The 13,051-nt window shown below is 36.4% G+C and overlaps 13 non-coding genes and 2 pseudogenes across 13 annotated transcripts; all 15 read right to left on the bottom strand.

The window, feature by feature from the left end:
- Positions 1 to 121: 121 nt before the first annotated feature.
- LOC143984891 (small nucleolar RNA U3) lies at positions 122 to 336 on the bottom strand. The gene has a single exon (XR_013275229.1). It is a non-coding gene; the product is annotated as a small nucleolar RNA U3 (small nucleolar RNA).
- Positions 337 to 1,026: 690 nt separating this feature from the next.
- On the bottom strand, positions 1,027 to 1,241 carry LOC143984735 (small nucleolar RNA U3). The gene has a single exon (XR_013275091.1). It is a non-coding gene; the product is annotated as a small nucleolar RNA U3 (small nucleolar RNA).
- Positions 1,242 to 1,934: 693 nt separating this feature from the next.
- On the bottom strand, positions 1,935 to 2,149 carry LOC143985044 (small nucleolar RNA U3). Its single transcript, XR_013275358.1, has one exon. It is a non-coding gene; the product is annotated as a small nucleolar RNA U3 (small nucleolar RNA).
- A 691-nt stretch (positions 2,150 to 2,840) lies between these two features.
- Positions 2,841 to 3,055, bottom strand: LOC143984733 (small nucleolar RNA U3). Its single transcript, XR_013275090.1, has one exon. It is a non-coding gene; the product is annotated as a small nucleolar RNA U3 (small nucleolar RNA).
- A 686-nt stretch (positions 3,056 to 3,741) lies between these two features.
- LOC143985246 (small nucleolar RNA U3) lies at positions 3,742 to 3,956 on the bottom strand. The gene has a single exon (XR_013275529.1). It is a non-coding gene; the product is annotated as a small nucleolar RNA U3 (small nucleolar RNA).
- Positions 3,957 to 4,648: 692 nt separating this feature from the next.
- On the bottom strand, positions 4,649 to 4,863 carry LOC143985194 (small nucleolar RNA U3). Its single transcript, XR_013275488.1, has one exon. It is a non-coding gene; the product is annotated as a small nucleolar RNA U3 (small nucleolar RNA).
- Positions 4,864 to 5,553: 690 nt separating this feature from the next.
- LOC143984732 (small nucleolar RNA U3) lies at positions 5,554 to 5,768 on the bottom strand. The gene has a single exon (XR_013275089.1). It is a non-coding gene; the product is annotated as a small nucleolar RNA U3 (small nucleolar RNA).
- A 694-nt stretch (positions 5,769 to 6,462) lies between these two features.
- Positions 6,463 to 6,677, bottom strand: LOC143985235 (small nucleolar RNA U3). The gene has a single exon (XR_013275520.1). It is a non-coding gene; the product is annotated as a small nucleolar RNA U3 (small nucleolar RNA).
- Positions 6,678 to 7,365: 688 nt separating this feature from the next.
- On the bottom strand, positions 7,366 to 7,568 carry LOC143985228 (small nucleolar RNA U3; annotated as a pseudogene).
- A 686-nt stretch (positions 7,569 to 8,254) lies between these two features.
- LOC143985245 (small nucleolar RNA U3) lies at positions 8,255 to 8,469 on the bottom strand. Its single transcript, XR_013275528.1, has one exon. It is a non-coding gene; the product is annotated as a small nucleolar RNA U3 (small nucleolar RNA).
- A 693-nt stretch (positions 8,470 to 9,162) lies between these two features.
- On the bottom strand, positions 9,163 to 9,377 carry LOC143985193 (small nucleolar RNA U3). The gene has a single exon (XR_013275487.1). It is a non-coding gene; the product is annotated as a small nucleolar RNA U3 (small nucleolar RNA).
- A 690-nt stretch (positions 9,378 to 10,067) lies between these two features.
- On the bottom strand, positions 10,068 to 10,282 carry LOC143984731 (small nucleolar RNA U3). Its single transcript, XR_013275088.1, has one exon. It is a non-coding gene; the product is annotated as a small nucleolar RNA U3 (small nucleolar RNA).
- A 694-nt stretch (positions 10,283 to 10,976) lies between these two features.
- Positions 10,977 to 11,191, bottom strand: LOC143985234 (small nucleolar RNA U3). Its single transcript, XR_013275519.1, has one exon. It is a non-coding gene; the product is annotated as a small nucleolar RNA U3 (small nucleolar RNA).
- Positions 11,192 to 11,879: 688 nt separating this feature from the next.
- LOC143985227 (small nucleolar RNA U3) lies at positions 11,880 to 12,082 on the bottom strand (annotated as a pseudogene).
- A 694-nt stretch (positions 12,083 to 12,776) lies between these two features.
- Positions 12,777 to 12,991, bottom strand: LOC143984948 (small nucleolar RNA U3). Its single transcript, XR_013275277.1, has one exon. It is a non-coding gene; the product is annotated as a small nucleolar RNA U3 (small nucleolar RNA).
- Positions 12,992 to 13,051: the final 60 nt, after the last annotated feature.

Genomic DNA, 13,051 nt, shown 5'->3' with positions numbered 1-13,051 from the left:
TTTTTCCTTTCCATCTGACAAATACAAAAAAAAAAAAAGCATAGTTTTCAAAATAGACAAAAACACAAACTTGCAAACTCAGCTGTTTTTAAAACAAAAATAGACATTTAGCATTCAAACAACCACTCTGAATGAGTTCCCGCCAGCCATCTTCCCATCAGGAAAGATGACCAAGTCATCAAATGGTGGCAGCATCTGCAGAGAGCAGCACTGCCAACAGCAGTCCTAATGAGACAAGAACCCTAAAATTCATCAACGTGGAAGGTGAGTATGGACACTTTCGAGCACATTTCTCCCTTTGCATTCTACAGAAATGATCCCTGAAAATATAGTCCTACCTTGACAAATCAAAGATTTCAGCAACATTTTAATCACTATTCCTTCAACAAATTGTGAACATGTTTGTCAAAATCCAATGTAAACTACTTGTAGAAATCAAGTAGTAATAATTAATATGCCTGTTTGCCAATGTCCTATTCTAAAGAAAAATAATTTTGCAATTCTTTTCTCTCAAATTGTAACATTTCTTGATGCCTTATATTGGCTATCTTGATTCTTTTGGATGTCGTTTTGGTAAGCCGAGCAAAGTTTTAACAGCACCTCACAGTCTTGTTCAGCGCAGTAACAGGAGAAACTAAAACACAGATGGAGTATTTTTGTTTCCACCACTTTAAAAACAGAATGGTCTGGCATGTTTCTTTTGCTTCCGAAAGAATGGTTTGTCAGTGATGACAGTATTTTCTTTATCTTTTTAACATATAAAGCACCATAATTTTTCCTTGGGTTCCGTGAGCGTTGTTTCAGTTTTGCAATTCCTCCAAGCGCAGAAGCCAAAGGAAAAACATCGGCAGCTACTGCGTGTCACACTGCAAATAATCTTCCCACATAGAAGTATAATGTCATTTTTTTCCTTTCCATCTGACAAATACAAAAAAAAAAAAAAGCATCGTTTTCAAAATAGACAAAAACACAAACTTGCAAACTCAGCTGTTTTTAAAACAAAAATAGACATTTAGCATTCAAACAACCACTCTGAATGAGTTCCCGCCAGCCATCTTCCCATCAGGAAAGATGACCAAGTCATCAAATGGTGGCAGCATCTGCAGAGAGCAGCACTGCCAACAGCAGTCCTAATGAGACAAGAACCCTAAAATTCATCATCGTGGAAGGTGAGTATGGACACTTTCGAGCACATTTCTCCCTTTGCATTCTACAGAAATGATCCCTGAAAATATAGTCCTACCTTGACAAATCAAAGATTTCAGCAACATTTTAATCACTATTCCTTCAACAAATTGTGAACATGTTTGTCAAAATCCAATGTAAACTACTTGTAGAAATCAAGTAGTAATAATTAATATGCCTGTTTGCCAATGTCCTATTCTAAAGAAAAATAATTTTGCAATTCTTTTCTCTCAAATTGTAACATTTCTTGATGCCTTATATTGGCTATCTTGATTCTTTTGGATGTCCTTTTGGTAAGCCGAGCAAAGTTTTAACAGCACCTCACAGTCTTGTTCAGCGCAGTAACAGGAGAAACTAAAACACAGATGGAGTATTTTTGTTTCCACCACTTTAAAAACAGAATGGTCTGGCATGTTTCTTTTGCTTCCGAAAGAATGGTTTGTCAGTGATGACAGTATTTTCTTTATCTTTTTAACATATAAAGCACCATAATTTTTCCTTGGGTTCCGTGAGCGTTGTTTCAGTTTTGCAATTCCTCCAAGCGCAGAAGCCAAAGGAAAAACATTGGCAGCTACTGCCTGTCACACTGCAAATAATCTTCCCACATAGAAGTATAATGTAATTTTTTTCCTTTCCATCTGACAAATACAAAAAAAAAAAAGAAAAGCATAGTTTTCAAAATAGACAAAAACACAAACTTGCAAACTCAGCTGTTTTTAAAACAAAAATAGACATTTAGCATTCAAACAACCACTCTGAATGAGTTCCCGCCAGCCATCTTCCCATCAGGAAAGATGACCAAGTCATCAAATGGTGGCAGCATCTGCAGAGAGCAGCACTGCCAACAGCAGTCCTAATGAGACAAGAACCCTAAAATTCATCAACGTGGAAGGTGAGTATGGACACTTTCGAGCACATTTCTCCCTTTGCATTCTACAGAAATGATCCCTGAAACTATAGTCCTACCTTGACAAATCAAAGATTTCAGCAACATTTTAATCACTATTCCTTCAACAAATTGTGAACATGTTTGTCAAAATCCAATGTAAACTACTTGTAGAAATCAAGTAGTAATAATTAATATGCCTGTTTGCCAATGTCCTATTCTAAAGAAAAATAATTTTGCAATTCTTTTCTCTCAAATTGTAACATTTCTTGATGCCTTATATTGGCTATCTTGATTCTTTTGGATGTCCTTTTGGTAAGCCGAGCAAAGTTTTAACAGCACCTCACAGTCTTGTTCAGCGCAGTAACAGGAGAAACTAAAACACAGATGGAGTATTTTTGTTTCCACCACTTTAAAAACAGAATGGTCTGGCATGTTTCTTTTGCTTCCGAAAGAATGGTTTGTCAGTGATGACAGTATTTTCTTTATCTTTTTAACATATAAAGCACCATAATTTTTCCTTGGGTTCCGTGAGCGTTGTTTCAGTTTTGCAATTCCTCCAAGCGCAGAAGCCAAAGGAAAAACATTGGCAGCTACTGCGTGTCACACTGCAAATAATCTTCCCACATAGAAGTATAATGTCATTTTTTTCCTTTCCATCTGACAAATACAAAAAAAAAAAAAAAGCATAGTTTTCAAAATAGACAAAAACACAAACTTGCAAACTCAGCTGTTTTTAAAACAAAAATAGACATTTAGCATTCAAACAACCACTCTGAATGAGTTCCCGCCAGCCATCTTCCCATCAGGAAAGATGACCAAGTCATCAAATGGTGGCAGCATCTGCAGAGAGCAGCACTGCCAACAGCAGTCCTAATGAGACAAGAACCCTAAAATTCATCATCGTGGAAGGTGAGTATGGACACTTTCGAGCACATTTCTCCCTTTGCATTCTACAGAAATGATCCCTGAAAATATAGTCCTACCTTGACAAATCAAAGATTTCAGCAACATTTTAATCACTATTCCTTCAACAAATTGTGAACATGTTTGTCAAAATCCAATGTAAACTACTTGTAGAAATCAAGTAGTAATAATTAATATGCCTGTTTGCCAATGTCCTATTCTAAAGAAAAATAATTTTGCAATTCTTTTCTCTCAAATTGTAACATTTCTTGATGCCTTATATTGGCTATCTTGATTCTTTTGGATGTCCTTTTGGTAAGCCGAGCAAAGTTTTAACAGCACCTCACAGTCTTGTTCAGCGCAGTAACAGGAGAAACTAAAACACAGATGGAGTATTTTTGTTTCCACCACTTTAAAAACAGAATGGTCTGGCATGTTTCTTTTGCTTCCGAAAGAATGGTTTGTCAGTGATGACAGTATTTTCTTTATCTTTTTAACATATAAAGCACCATAATTTTTCCTTGGGTTCCGTGAGCGTTGTTTCAGTTTTGCAATTCCTCCAAGCGCAGAAGCCAAAGGAAAAACATTGGCAGCTACTGCGTGTCACACTGCAAATAATCTTCCCACATAGAAGTATAATGTCATTTTTTTCCTTTCCATCTGACAAATACAAAAAAAAAAAAAGAAAAGCATAGCTTTCAAAATTGCCAAAAACACAAACTCAGCTGTTTTTAAAACAAAAATAGACATTTAGCATTCAAACAACCACTCTGAATGAGTTCCCGCCAGCCACCTTCCCATCAGGAAAGATGACCAAGTCATCAAATGGTGGCAGCATCTGCAGAGAGAGGCACTGCCAACAGCAGTCCTAATGAGACAAGAACCCTAAAATTCACCAACGTGGAAGGTGAGTATGGACACTTTCGAGCACATTTCTCCCTTTGCATTCTACAGAAATGATCCCTGAAAATATAGTCCTACCTTGACAAATCAAAGATTTCAGCAACATTTTAATCACTATTCCTTCAACAAATTGTGAACATGTTTGTCAAAATCCAATGTAAACTACTTGTAGAAATCAAGTAGTAATAATTAATATGCCTGTTTGCCAATGTCCTATTCTAAAGAAAAATAATTTTGCAATTCTTTTCTCTCAAATTGTAACATTTCTTGATGCCTTATATTGGCTATCTTGATTCTTTTGGATGTCCTTTTGGTAAGCCGAGCAACGTTTTAACAGCACCTCACAGTCTTGTTCAGCGCAGTAACAGGAGAAACTAAAACACAGATGGAGTATTTTTGTTTCCACCACTTTAAAAACAGAATGGTCTGGCATGTTTCTTTTGCTTCCGAAAGAATGGTTTGTCAGTGATGACAGTATTTTCTTTATCTTTTTAACATATAAAGCACCATAATTTTTCCTTGGGTTCCGTGAGCGTTGTTTCAGTTTTGCAATTCCTCCAAGCGCAGAAGCCAAAGGAAAAACATTGGCAGCTACTGCCTGTCACACTGCAAATAATCTTCCCACATAGAAGTATAATGTAATTTTTTTCCTTTCCATCTGACAAATACAAAAAAAAAAAGAAAAGCATAGTTTTCAAAATAGACAAAAACACAAACTTGCAAACTCAGCTGTTTTTAAAACAAAAATAGACATTTAGCATTCAAACAACCACTCTGAATGAGTTCCCGCCAGCCATCTTCCCATCAGGAAAGATGACCAAGTCATCAAATGGTGGCAGCATCTGCAGAGAGCAGCACTGCCAACAGCAGTCCTAATGAGACAAGAACCCTAAAATTCATCAACGTGGAAGGTGAGTATGGACACTTTCGAGAACATTTCTCCCTTTGCATTCTACAGAAATAATCCCTGAAACTATAGTCCTACCTTGACAAATCAAAGATTTCAGCAACATTTTAATCACTATTCCTTCAACAAATTGTGAACATGTTTGTCAAAATCCAATGTAAACTACTTGTAGAAATCAAGTAGTAATAATTAATATGCCTGTTTGCCAATGTCCTATTCTAAAGAAAAATAATTTTGCAATTCTTTTCTCTCAAATTGTAACATTTCTTGATGCCTTATATTGGCTATCTTGATTCTTTTGGATGTCCTTTTGGTAAGCCGAGCAAAGTTTTAACAGCACCTCACAGTCTTGTTCAGCGCAGTAACAGGAGAAACTAAAACACAGATGGAGTATTTTTGTTTCCACCACTTTAAAAACAGAATGGTCTGGCATGTTTCTTTTGCTTCCGAAAGAATGGTTTGTCAGTGATGACAGTATTTTCTTTATCTTTTTAACATATAAAGCACCATAATTTTTCCTTGGGTTCCGTGAGCGTTGTTTCAGTTTTGCAATTCCTCCAAGCGCAGAAGCCAAAGGAAAAACATTGGCAGCTACTGCGTGTCACACTGCAAATAATCTTCCCACATAGAAGTATAATGTCATTTTTTTCCTTTCCATCTGACAAATACAAAAAAAAAAAAAAACATAGTTTTCAAAATAGACAAAAACACAAACTTGCAAACTCAGCTGTTTTTAAAACAAAAATAGACATTTAGCATTCAAACAACCACTCTGAATGAGTTCCCGCCAGCCATCTTCCCATCAGGAAAGATGACCAAGTCATCAAATGGTGGCAGCATCTGCAGAGAGCAGCACTGCCAACAGCAGTCCTAATGAGACAAGAACCCTAAAATTCATCATCGTGGAAGGTGAGTATGGACACTTTCGAGCACATTTCTCCCTTTGCATTCTACAGAAATGATCCCTGAAAATATAGTCCTACCTTGACAAATCAAAGATTTCAGCAACATTTTAATCACTATTCCTTCAACAAATTGTGAACATGTTTGTCAAAATCCAATGTAAACTACTTGTAGAAATCAAGTAGTAATAATTAATATGCCTGTTTGCCAATGTCCTATTCTAAAGAAAAATAATTTTGCAATTCTTTTCTCTCAAATTGTAACATTTCTTGATGCCTTATATTGGCTATCTTGATTCTTTTGGATGTCCTTTTGGTAAGCCGAGCAAAGTTTTAACAGCACCTCACAGTCTTGTTCAGCGCAGTAACAGGAGAAACTAAAACACAGATGGAGTATTTTTGTTTCCACCACTTTAAAAACAGAATGGTCTGGCATGTTTCTTTTGCTTCCGAAAGAATGGTTTGTCAGTGATGACAGTATTTTCTTTATCTTTTTAACATATAAAGCACCATAATTTTTCCTTGGGTTCCGTGAGCGTTGTTTCAGTTTTGCAATTCCTCCAAGCGCAGAAGCCAAAGGAAAAACATTGGCAGCTACTGCGTGTCACACTGCAAATAATCTTCCCACATAGAAGTATAATGTCATTTTTTTCCTTTCCATCTGACAAATACAAAAAAAAAAAAAGAAAAGCATAGCTTTCAAAATTGCCAAAAACACAAACTTGCAAACTCAGCTGTTTTTAAAACAAAAATAGACATTTAGCATTCAAACAACCACTCTGAATGAGTTCCCGCCAGCCACCTTCCCATCAGGAAAGATGACCAAGTCATCAAATGGTGGCAGCATCTGCAGAGAGAGGCACTGCCAACAGCAGTCCTAATGAGACAAGAACCCTAAAATTCATCAACGTGGAAGGTGAGTATGGACACTTTCGAGCACATTTCTCCCTTTGCATTCTACAGAAATGATCCCTGCAAATATAGTCCTACCTTGACAAATCAAAGATTTCAGCAACATTTTAATCACTATTCCTTCAACAAATTGTGAACATGTTTGTCAAAATCCAATGTAAACTACTTGTAGAAATCAAGTAGTAATAATTAATATGCCTGTTTGCCAATGTCCTATTCTAAAGAAAAATAATTTTGCAATTCTTTTCTCTCAAATTGTAACATTTCTTGATGCCTTATATTGGCTATCTTGTTTCTTTTGGATGTCCTTTTGGTAAGCCGAGGAAAGTTTTAACAGCACCTCACAGTCTTGTTCAGCGCAGTAACAGGAGAAACTAAAACACAGATGGAGTATTTTTGTTTCCACCACTTTAAAAACAGAATGGTCTGGCATGTTTCTTTTGCTTCCGAAAGAATGGTTTGTCAGTGATGACAGTATTTTCTTTATCTTTTTAACATATAAAGCACCATAATTTTTCCTTGGGTTCCGTGAGCGTTGTTTCAGTTTTGCAATTCCTCCAAGCGCAGAAGCCAAAGGAAAAACATTGGCAGCTACTGCCTGTCACACTGCAAATAATCTTCCCACATAGAAGTATAATGTCATTTTTTTCCTTTCCATCTGACAAATACAAAAAAAAAAAAGCATCGTTTTCAAAATAGACAAAAACACAAACTTGCAAACTCAGCTGTTTTTAAAACAAAAATAGACATTTAGCATTCAAACAACCACTCTGAATGAGTTCCCGCCAGCCATCTTCCCATCAGGAAAGATGACCAAGTCATCAAATGGTGGCAGCATCTGCAGAGAGCAGCACTCCTAATGAGACAAGAACCCTAAAATTCATCATCGTGGAAGGTGAGTATGGACACTTTCGAGCACATTTCTCCCTTTGCATTCTACAGAAATGATCCCTGAAAATATAGTCCTACCTTGACAAATCAAAGATTTCAGCAACATTTTAATCACTATTCCTTCAACAAATTGTGAACATGTTTGTCAAAATCCAATGTAAACTACTTGTAGAAATCAAGTAGTAATAATTAATATGCCTGTTTGCCAATGTCCTATTCTAAAGAAAAATAATTTTGCAATTCTTTTCTCTCAAATTGTAACATTTCTTGATGCCTTATATTGGCTATCTTGATTCTTTTGGATGTCCTTTTGGTAAGCCGAGCAAAGTTTTAACAGCACCTCACAGTCTTGTTCAGCGCAGTAACAGGAGAAACTAAAACACAGATGGAGTATTTTTGTTTCCACCACTTTAAAAACAGAATGGTCTGGCATGTTTCTTTTGCTTCCGAAAGAATGGTTTGTCAGTGATGACAGTATTTTCTTTATCTTTTTAACATATAAAGCACCATAATTTTTCCTTGGGTTCCGTGAGCGTTGTTTCAGTTTTGCAATTCCTCCAAGCGCAGAAGCCAAAGGAAAAACATTGGCAGCTACTGCGTGTCACACTGCAAATAATCTTCCCACATAGAAGTATAATGTCATTTTTTTCCTTTCCATCTGACAAATACAAAAAAAAAAAAAGAAAAGCATAGCTTTCAAAATTGCCAAAAACACAAACTCAGCTGTTTTTAAAACAAAAATAGACATTTAGCATTCAAACAACCACTCTGAATGAGTTCCCGCCAGCCACCTTCCCATCAGGAAAGATGACCAAGTCATCAAATGGTGGCAGCATCTGCAGAGAGAGGCACTGCCAACAGCAGTCCTAATGAGACAAGAACCCTAAAATTCACCAACGTGGAAGGTGAGTATGGACACTTTCGAGCACATTTCTCCCTTTGCATTCTACAGAAATGATCCCTGAAAATATAGTCCTACCTTGACAAATCAAAGATTTCAGCAACATTTTAATCACTATTCCTTCAACAAATTGTGAACATGTTTGTCAAAATCCAATGTAAACTACTTGTAGAAATCAAGTAGTAATAATTAATATGCCTGTTTGCCAATGTCCTATTCTAAAGAAAAATAATTTTGCAATTCTTTTCTCTCAAATTGTAACATTTCTTGATGCCTTATATTGGCTATCTTGATTCTTTTGGATGTCCTTTTGGTAAGCCGAGCAACGTTTTAACAGCACCTCACAGTCTTGTTCAGCGCAGTAACAGGAGAAACTAAAACACAGATGGAGTATTTTTGTTTCCACCACTTTAAAAACAGAATGGTCTGGCATGTTTCTTTTGCTTCCGAAAGAATGGTTTGTCAGTGATGACAGTATTTTCTTTATCTTTTTAACATATAAAGCACCATAATTTTTCCTTGGGTTCCGTGAGCGTTGTTTCAGTTTTGCAATTCCTCCAAGCGCAGAAGCCAAAGGAAAAACATTGGCAGCTACTGCCTGTCACACTGCAAATAATCTTCCCACATAGAAGTATAATGTAATTTTTTTCCTTTCCATCTGACAAATACAAAAAAAAAAAAGAAAAGCATAGTTTTCAAAATAGACAAAAACACAAACTTGCAAACTCAGCTGTTTTTAAAACAAAAATAGACATTTAGCATTCAAACAACCACTCTGAATGAGTTCCCGCCAGCCATCTTCCCATCAGGAAAGATGACCAAGTCATCAAATGGTGGCAGCATCTGCAGAGAGCAGCACTGCCAACAGCAGTCCTAATGAGACAAGAACCCTAAAATTCATCAACGTGGAAGGTGAGTATGGACACTTTCGAGAACATTTCTCCCTTTGCATTCTACAGAAATAATCCCTGAAACTATAGTCCTACCTTGACAAATCAAAGATTTCAGCAACATTTTAATCACTATTCCTTCAACAAATTGTGAACATGTTTGTCAAAATCCAATGTAAACTACTTGTAGAAATCAAGTAGTAATAATTAATATGCCTGTTTGCCAATGTCCTATTCTAAAGAAAAATAATTTTGCAATTCTTTTCTCTCAAATTGTAACATTTCTTGATGCCTTATATTGGCTATCTTGATTCTTTTGGATGTCCTTTTGGTAAGCCGAGCAAAGTTTTAACAGCACCTCACAGTCTTGTTCAGCGCAGTAACAGGAGAAACTAAAACACAGATGGAGTATTTTTGTTTCCACCACTTTAAAAACAGAATGGTCTGGCATGTTTCTTTTGCTTCCGAAAGAATGGTTTGTCAGTGATGACAGTATTTTCTTTATCTTTTTAACATATAAAGCACCATAATTTTTCCTTGGGTTCCGTGAGCGTTGTTTCAGTTTTGCAATTCCTCCAAGCGCAGAAGCCAAAGGAAAAACATTGGCAGCTACTGCGTGTCACACTGCAAATAATCTTCCCACATAGAAGTATAATGTCATTTTTTTCCTTTCCATCTGACAAATACAAAAAAAAAAAAAAACATAGTTTTCAAAATAGACAAAAACACAAACTTGCAAACTCAGCTGTTTTTAAAACAAAAATAGACATTTAGCATTCAAACAACCACTCTGAATGAGTTCCCGCCAGCCATCTTCCCATCAGGAAAGATGACCAAGTCATCAAATGGTGGCAGCATCTGCAGAGAGCAGCACTGCCAACAGCAGTCCTAATGAGACAAGAACCCTAAAATTCATCATCGTGGAAGGTGAGTATGGACACTTTCGAGCACATTTCTCCCTTTGCATTCTACAGAAATGATCCCTGAAAATATAGTCCTACCTTGACAAATCAAAGATTTCAGCAACATTTTAATCACTATTCCTTCAACAAATTGTGAACATGTTTGTCAAAATCCAATGTAAACTACTTGTAGAAATCAAGTAGTAATAATTAATATGCCTGTTTGCCAATGTCCTATTCTAAAGAAAAATAATTTTGCAATTCTTTTCTCTCAAATTGTAACATTTCTTGATGCCTTATATTGGCTATCTTGATTCTTTTGGATGTCCTTTTGGTAAGCCGAGCAAAGTTTTAACAGCACCTCACAGTCTTGTTCAGCGCAGTAACAGGAGAAACTAAAACACAGATGGAGTATTTTTGTTTCCACCACTTTAAAAACAGAATGGTCTGGCATGTTTCTTTTGCTTCCGAAAGAATGGTTTGTCAGTGATGACAGTATTTTCTTTATCTTTTTAACATATAAAGCACCATAATTTTTCCTTGGGTTCCGTGAGCGTTGTTTCAGTTTTGCAATTCCTCCAAGCGCAGAAGCCAAAGGAAAAACATTGGCAGCTACTGCGTGTCACACTGCAAATAATCTTCCCACATAGAAGTATAATGTCATTTTTTTCCTTTCCATCTGACAAATACAAAAAAAAAAAAAGAAAAGCATAGCTTTCAAAATTGCCAAAAACACAAACTTGCAAACTCAGCTGTTTTTAAAACAAAAATAGACATTTAGCATTCAAACAACCACTCTGAATGAGTTCCCGCCAGCCACCTTCCCATCAGGAAAGATGACCAAGTCATCAAATGGTGGCAGCATCTGCAGAGAGAGGCACTGCCAACAGCAGTCCTAATGAGACAAGAACCCTAAAATTCATCAACGTGGAAGGTGAGTATGGACACTTTCGAGCACATTTCTCCCTTTGCATTCTACAGAAATGATCCCTGCAAATATAGTCCTACCTTGACAAATCAAAGATTTCAGCAACATTTTAATCACTATTCCTTCAACAAATTGTGAACATGTTTGTCAAAATCCAATGTAAACTACTTGTAGAAATCAAGTAGTAATAATTAATATGCCTGTTTGCCAATGTCCTATTCTAAAGAAAAATAATTTTGCAATTCTTTTCTCTCAAATTGTAACATTTCTTGATGCCTTATATTGGCTATCTTGTTTCTTTTGGATGTCCTTTTGGTAAGCCGAGGAAAGTTTTAACAGCACCTCACAGTCTTGTTCAGCGCAGTAACAGGAGAAACTAAAACACAGATGGAGTATTTTTGTTTCCACCACTTTAAAAACAGAATGGTCTGGCATGTTTCTTTTGCTTCCGAAAGAATGGTTTGTCAGTGATGACAGTATTTTCTTTATCTTTTTAACATATAAAGCACCATAATTTTTCCTTGGGTTCCGTGAGCGTTGTTTCAGTTTTGCAATTCCTCCAAGCGCAGAAGCCAAAGGAAAAACATTGGCAGCTACTGCCTGTCACACTGCAAATAATCTTCCCACATAGAAGTATAATGTCATTTTTTTCCTTTCCATCTGACAAATACAAAAAAAAAAAAGCATCGTTTTCAAAATAGACAAAAACACAAACTTGCAAACTCAGCTGTTTTTAAAACAAAAATAGACATTTAGCATTCAAACAACCACTCTGAATGAGTTCCCGCCAGCCATCTTCCCATCAGGAAAGATGACCAAGTCATCAAATGGTGGCAGCATCTGCAGAGAGCAGCACTCCTAATGAGACAAGAACCCTAAAATTCATCATCGTGGAAGGTGAGTATGGACACTTTCGAGCACATTTCTCCCTTTGCATTCTACAGAAATGATCCCTGAAAATATAGTCCTACCTTGACAAATCAAAGATTTCAGCAACATTTTAATCACTATTCCTTCAACAAATTGTGAACATGTTTGTCAAAATCCAATGTAAACTACTTGTAGAAATCAAGTAGTAATAATTAATATGCCTGTTTGCCAATGTCCTATTCTAAAGAAAAATAATTTTGCAATTCTTTTCTCTCAAATTGTAACATTTCTTGATGCCTTATATTGGCTATCTTGATTCTTTTGGATGTCCTTTTGGTAAGCCGAGCAAAGTTTTAACAGCACCTCACAGTCTTGTTCAGCGCAGTAACAGGAGAAACTAAAACACAGATGGAGTATTTTTGTTTCCACCACTTTAAAAACAGAATGGTCTGGCATGTTTCTTTTGCTTCCGAAAGAATGGTTTGTCAGTGATGACAGTATTTTCTTTATCTTTTTAACATATAAAGCACCATAATTTTTCCTTGGGTTCCGTGAGCGTTGTTTCAGTTTTGCAATTCCTCCAAGCGCAGAAGCCAAAGGAAAAACATTGGCAGCTACTGCGTGTCACACTGCAAATAATCTTCCCACATAGAAGTATAATGTCATTTTTTTCCTTTCCATCTGACAAATACAAAAAAAAAAAAAGAAAAGCATAGCTTTCAAAATTGCCAAAAACACAAACTTGCAAACTCAGCTGTTTTTAAAACAAAAATAGACATTTAGCATTCAAACAACCACTCTGAATGAGTTCCCGCCAGCCACCTTCCCATCAGGAAAGATGACCAAGTCATCAAATGGTGGCAGCATCTGCAGAGGGCAGCACTGCCAACAGCAGTCCTAATGAGACAAGAACCCTAAAATTCATCATCGTGGAAGGTGAGTATGGACACTTTCGAGCACATTTCTCCCTTTGCATTCTACAGAAATGATCCCTGAAAATATAGTCCTACCTTGACAAATCAAAGATTTCAGCAACATTTTAATCACTATTCCTTCAACAAATTGTGA

Source organism: Lithobates pipiens, unplaced genomic scaffold (assembly GCF_037356315.1).
Source record: "Lithobates pipiens isolate NorthernLeopardFrog02 unplaced genomic scaffold, aLitPip1_a1.2 Scaffold_16, whole genome shotgun sequence".
NCBI classification, from domain to species: Eukaryota; Metazoa; Chordata; class Amphibia; order Anura; family Ranidae; genus Lithobates; species Lithobates pipiens.
This window is presented reverse-complemented; position numbering and strand designations above follow the sequence as displayed.